This window comes from Macrotis lagotis, chromosome 1 (assembly GCF_037893015.1).
Source record: "Macrotis lagotis isolate mMagLag1 chromosome 1, bilby.v1.9.chrom.fasta, whole genome shotgun sequence".
Taxonomy (NCBI): Eukaryota; Metazoa; Chordata; class Mammalia; order Peramelemorphia; family Peramelidae; genus Macrotis; species Macrotis lagotis.
In genome coordinates, this window is record NC_133658.1 from 34981959 (window position 1) to 34988556 (window position 6598).

Genomic DNA, 6598 nt, shown 5'->3' on the forward strand with positions numbered 1-6598 from the left:
TCCAAAAAAGATTGCAATCACCATCAAGGACTGAGAGAAGATCTAAAATGTCTACTGTTTCCCCAACTTTCTTTCCCCACACTTGTCCAGTGTCAGGCACATTCATCCATCCATTCATCCAATCATTCATCCATCCAACCATCCATCCATACTTCTTGTTTTACATAAAATTTCTTCTTTGTCAATTTTGCTTTGTATATAAAGAAATACATTTTCAACATGAAAGCTTATATTAGACATTTAGTACATGCTAAGAGAAAAAAAAAGAAATTGGAAAGAAACCAATGCTTAGTAGAAACACACAGCATTTAAATTAGGGCAAAGAGACAAACCTATTTGAATGTTACAAGTTTCCTAACTTGGGGCTCTGTGCTAGTATGACTGTATTAATAATTCTATGTAAAATTTTTTTTAAATTTAAAATATTTTTAAAATTGCTTGTTATAGCCTGGGCCGCGCCCCCGCGTCCACTTCTTTCCGGGTCCAGCATGGTCTGGCACGATCCAGCCTGGGCAGGCCAAGCTGGCCATCATGGAAGCAGCGGGGGGCAGGGCAGCCTACTTCAGGAGAAGCTGACTCTGCTGGTGTGGCCTCGTCCTGGGGAGCTTTGGCTACTACACGTGGGTAGTCCTCTGGCCTCAGAGCATCCCCTATCAGAAACTTGGCTCTCTCAGACTCTTTACTCAGTACTTGGTGGATAACCATCTTGGACTCATGTACTATGGTTGCCTGGTTGATTCATGTGGGAGAAGCCATATATGCTTTGATACTGTGCAATAAAAAAGATATTACAAATGGTCGGGCTCGACTGCTATGGTTCCTGCAAACATTCCTCTTTGGGATTGCTTCTCTCTCCATCTTAATTGCCTATAAACCTTACCATTGCAAAAAAAAAGTAGAGAAGAAATTGATGTTTTTGTACATTGTATCTTCATTACTACTTTGTTTAAATCTTTTTGAAAATTTAGTATTTGATTGTTTCAAAAAATGTCTATACTGTGAATAGGTTTGGTTCCTTTTCTTTAACCATAGAACTTTTCATCATTATGTACAGTAATTGATGATTTTCATCATCCCTGAGCAGAGGCTGCCTGACTAGGTTTATTGAATTCTGTGTAACTCAAAAAACATTATTTATTATATATTGTACAAGTCACAATATGAATTAAGTTATATTTAGAGTTCTGGCTTAGAGATGGGAGAACCTGAGTTCAAATTCAGCCTCAGACACATGACACAAGCTGTATCACCCAGGGCAGATCACCTAAACCTGTTTGCCTAAATTTTCTCATCTGTAAAATGAGCTGGAAAAGAAAATGGCAAATTGCTTTAGTATCTTTTCCAAGATAACCCCAAATGGGGTCATAAAGAATGGGACCCAACTAACTGACTACATAATAACTCCCTTTAGGGTTTTTATAGTCTAGTAGAAGAGATAAGACACATACAAAAGTCAGTTAACACTTCTGGGCCTGCAGAATGACAAGACGATAGCCTCTTTTTTTTTAAATTCTTAATTTCCATATACATATAACATATACATATATATAATTTCCATATAACATTTCCATATACAATGTCAAACAGAAGGAGAGTTAACATATATGAAATTGTGGATTGATTATGTAGAGCATTTTTAAATGTGTAATAAATTCAATATATAATTTTGAAAAAATCAAAAATTAAAAAAAATTACTTGTTAAGGGGCAGCTAGGTGGCATAGTGGACAAAGCAGTGGCCTTGGAGTCAGGAGTACCTGGGTTCAAATCCGGTCTCAGACACTTAATAATTACCTAGCTGTGTGGCCTTGGGCAAGCCACTTAACTCCATTTGCCTTGCAAAAACCTAAAAAAAAATTACTTGTTATAAACTCTATGAAATTGCAGAAGATCATTGTAGTGCCCCTGGATTAAAAGTGAGTTAACTATTAAAACAGGGTAAAAGTTCATTAAATTTCACGGAGAGAAGAAAGGGGTAAAGAGGAGGTCATACCATAAATCAATCTCCCCCCCCCCCCAAGGAGATAAATGAGGTCTGAAAGAATTCAATTCTGCTCTTTTTCCAGAAAAGCAAGAAGTATCAGATGCCAGCCAGCCAACCCTTTCCACAGTGAAATTCATTAGTGCTATCTAGACATAGACATCAAAAACATCCCTTATACTAGTTTTTTTAATTAAAATTTTTCCCAATGATATCTAAAATTACTTCAAAGATTTTAACCTCATTTCTACTTCAACTTCAGTCACCAGGACTCTTAATTTTCCAGTTTAGGACTTGAAATAATAAAGAATTCTAATGGTTGTTACATTCCTTCCTTCTCTATTCCCCTTTTCCTTCCAAAACAACCCTTATTCTTGTCCTCACTTCAAGTTTTGGGGAAGTGATAAAGTGCAAAAAGAAGGAAAGAAAATTAGAAAAGTGAAGGCAAAATGGACATTTTGAGACAATTTATACTAATTCAAAAGTAAGGGATCAATTTTAAAGATCCCTTCCAAATTTCTCAATTCTGGTGCAGTTTTACCTTTGTCCACTGTCTTCTTCTTCTTCTGTTTTTTTTTTTTACTAAAGAGACCAAAGGTAGAAACAAAATCTTGGTTATTACCAAAACATATGTGTTATTATTTATTAAATTGTTATTTTGGGTTATTATCCAAATAGATTTGTTTATTTTATATTATATAATATTTTGATATATTTGTTCAGTTGGATGATTAAGTGTTAGGTTTATATTAGAGCAGGGTTTGTCCTGGATCTGGCAATCTGGTGAAACCTATGGATACTTTCTTAACATCATTTTTAAATAAATGAAGAAAATGAGCCACATTTCAAGTAGAAATTAGGGAAAATAAAGATGCCTTTTTTACCTCATCCAAATTTACAGACCTTCTCCCTGAAATCAATCCTTAGACTAAGAACCCCTCCTTTGGGGAGAGGGGGTGGGGATAGAAGCACTGCCGAGTTCTCTTCTAATTTTAGACTCCTATTTCTGCAATTCTTACATAAGGGAATTCTGATGAGTACTAGCAACACTCTCCCCAGAGCTGCCTTTTTTCACACTGACATATAAAAGCCATTTGGTGCTTCTGTGCTTTGCCTCTGTCCTCTCCAGTCTTATAAATTGACAGATTCCAGGGAGATCAATGTTTCTGTGAATGGAAACAGAGAGCCATTCCCAAGTCTTTGTGTTTCCAATCTGGGGAAGGGGCTGGTGTATAAAAGGGTCCAACTGGATTTAAGTTTGGGAGAGACTTTGGAGAGGTAGTTTACAGCTTTCTACCCAAATCAAAAGACTGGATAAACATGTTATAAGCTTCCTACAGCTGATGAAATAATACTTGATTTTTCAGCAATATGTATTTTTTTTTTGCAAGGCAAAGGGGTTAAATGACTTGCCCAAGATCACACAGCTAGGTATTGTGTCTGGGGTCAGATATGAACTCAGATACTCCTGACTACAAGGCGGTACTCTATCCACTGTGCCACCTAGTCACCCCTAATATATGTATTCTTGACGAGTTTGTCTTCCCAGAATCAGAGACATGGGAGATATTTAAAAGCTTGTCCTATTTTTTCAGTCTCTTGAATTTGTTGGTGGCAAGACCACCTGCATGATCTTCTGTGGGATGGTCATACTAGAGTGTTCAGAGGGCTTTGGAAATGTAACCTGTGCTCTTGGGAGGACCAGTGAATGACTACCATTCAAGGGTCAAGTATCTTCACCAGGATGGAAGGTTTGATGAGGCCATCTCTTCATGTTCCTTCTGACTCCTAAAGAAGAATATTCATTTGATGTGTAGGACCAAGGTTTTGCTTTCCAAACAAAAGTGTTTTCACACATTTTTTAAAATCTGTGAGATGCATTAGGGTTGAAGTAGGGCAACATGGAGTGATGGAGAAAGATCAAGATTCCTTGAGGGAAACACACAGAAACAAGGACTACATTGCCAGGATGGGAATGGCTATTGTTGGAAAAGCCTTCATGAGGACTCCTCCCAACCAGCTCTCTGCCGCTAAAGTCTGGGGCCCACCAGAGGCATTGTTTGCCATTTTAAATACATGGCTAGAGTTTATGGGAATTTTACAGAAAGGGACAGAAAAGAAACCACTCTTCACCCTCTTCAGAAAAATAACCAGGGCCATTGTAAATACTGCAGTTATCTCCCAGATGTGTGTCTGATATCACAATAATCTGTCTCCATGAAAACCAGGAAACACTGCAAAATTCCAAAATAAGTCAGCCATGTCGCCCACAATATTTCAACTAGATTTCATTGTCCTCTAGATGAAGAGATCCAGTTTTCCTGTGCACATTTCCATATGAAAAGATTTCTCTTTAGGGAAAGCTAAGCTCTCTTATGTCATCCATTGTTGGCATTGATTTTGGTCAAACTGCCTCCTTTTTGCAAGTATCCTGCTATGGTTGTCTATTGGGTCTGTCAGATTAGTTGCATAGTTTTACAATTCATCGAGATATATGAGGGAGGATTCACAGATGTGAATTTACAATAACATGTTTACCATAAAAACAAAACCAGAATAAGTCAAAAAACCCCAATAAAAAACCCATCCCAAGTCATCATTTTGCAATGTTGTTCCAAATAGAATTAGTGTGGTCTTGAGGAAAGAGGGACGTCTTTGGAATGAGATGGTCTGAATTAAAAACCCACCTCTGCCACTGGATACTGGTATGACCTTGGAAAAAATGACCACTTCTCTAGATCCCAGCTTCCTCATCTCTAAGTAGACTATGGAAGTTGGGCTTTAGTTGAAATCTAGACTTCTTTTCTGTTCTGAATCTATGTTTCCTTTCATTGGCTTTGCTACACCACAGATCTGCCACTGGACCCAGATGGTTCTGAAGGAGAAAAATGAGGCTTAGCACAGCATCCCCTCACTCAAATCCAATTCACTTACATGCCATGGAATCACCTCTCTGATGTAATAGCCTTCTTGGAGAATAAAGGAAAACAACATGTGAGCTGGACAGGGATGTTCTCAGAGGATAACAAGGAAGAGAGACTCAAGAATTCTCATTTTTTTGCAAGGCAGTGGGGGTTAAGTGACTTGCCCAAGGTCACACAACTAGGCAATTATTAAGCATCTGAGTCGAATTTGAACCCGGGTCCTCCTGATTCTACCCACTGTAGAATTCTAGTTTCTTAAAAAATCATTTATCTGCCTTTTGCTTCAATTTAGGCTCTCAGCTTCCTTGATGCTTTCTACGTCTATCACCCTCCTTTTAGAAATTTGCTACACTGACCAGTCCCATGGGACAACAGGCAATGTGGTTTTATAGACAAAGAGACCCCTGGATTCAGATCCTGACTACCTGAGTGACCATGGGCAAATCATTTCTGTCTTTGTAATCTCTAATTGGGTCTCGGAAAACTTGTAGCTACTAATTCATGGGGTTTCACAGATGCAATGAATTTAAATGGACCTGATAAAATGGTACTCTTAAGTTTGCCAAATACATATAATGACATGCCAAGAGAATACTTATGAACCTTTGATGTCCCTCCAACTCAGAAATCAGTTAATTCTAGGGGAAAATGGGGGTTTTAAAAGCAGTGATTGGATTGAATGAGACAATGGCTGGTTCTTTATAAAGTTTAAAAGGTGGTTATGTCTAAAGAGGAAATGGGTTCAGAATTAGGGCCTCTCCTATGAACAGGAAGAGTGAGCTTCCAAGCAAGTTTTGGCCATTCAGTTGCTAATTTTACTCACAATACCATTTTGTCTATTTCCAGATAGCTGGGGAAGAAAAATTACCTGTGCATGACTGAGGTGATCCTGTATATTCAATTCAGTTACTTGCATTTCTTTGCTGGTCTATTTTGCAACTAAAAGTAAAGTATTATCTGCCCTAAAGGTTCTGTACAGAAAATAGCAAAACCCCATCTATTTGCACAAGAGATTCTAGTAATAAAATTCAAGTATTAATCCAAAACCAAGAGGGCCTCTTAGGCACTTTCCTGTTGATGTTCTGTGATTTGATGGCTGTTCAAGATGGGGCCAATTAATTTAGCAGCAGCACAAATAGAATCCCTTTCTAATGAAATGGTCCATAGATGTGATAAAATAGATTTGGGATTTTCTATAGCTGTCTGTCATATGGGGGTATCCTAAAATTTTAATAGCTTAAAAACCACACTAAGATTTTTAGGACTTTGGAACTCAAAATTTAAATTGCCAAAAGTTAATTTAGAAAATTTTTAAATGTTATAAAGGAAAAAAAAAACTTTGGGGAACGCCCTTTATAATTTTGGTGAGGGGAGGCAACATGACAGAAAAGGTCATGTTTAAAAGGAAGAGTCTAGTCCTAGTCTGAATCTCATCTTTGACTAACATAGTTGTCCTGGCTCTTCCTTAGTTGGTTCATTTATTTATTCATTTGTTCATTCATTCACGAAGCATTAGACACTTGAAAACACAAAAAACTCTTTTCCACAAGGAGCTTACATTCTACTGGAGGGTGGGAATGGGGAAGAAAATAAAGGAAACAAAGGCAAAGTGGTAATTGATATGATACATGCAGAGGAGAGATTTGTGACTGTATCATTCTTTGTGTTGTTTGGGTAAAAGAAGTATGGAAGGG

The 6598-nt window shown here is 37.6% G+C and overlaps 1 pseudogene; it reads left to right on the top strand.

The window, feature by feature from the left end:
- The first annotated feature begins 531 nt into the window (after positions 1-531).
- LOC141500171 (transmembrane protein 254 pseudogene) lies at positions 532-2113 on the top strand (annotated as a pseudogene).
- The last annotated feature ends 4485 nt before the right edge of the window (positions 2114-6598 follow it).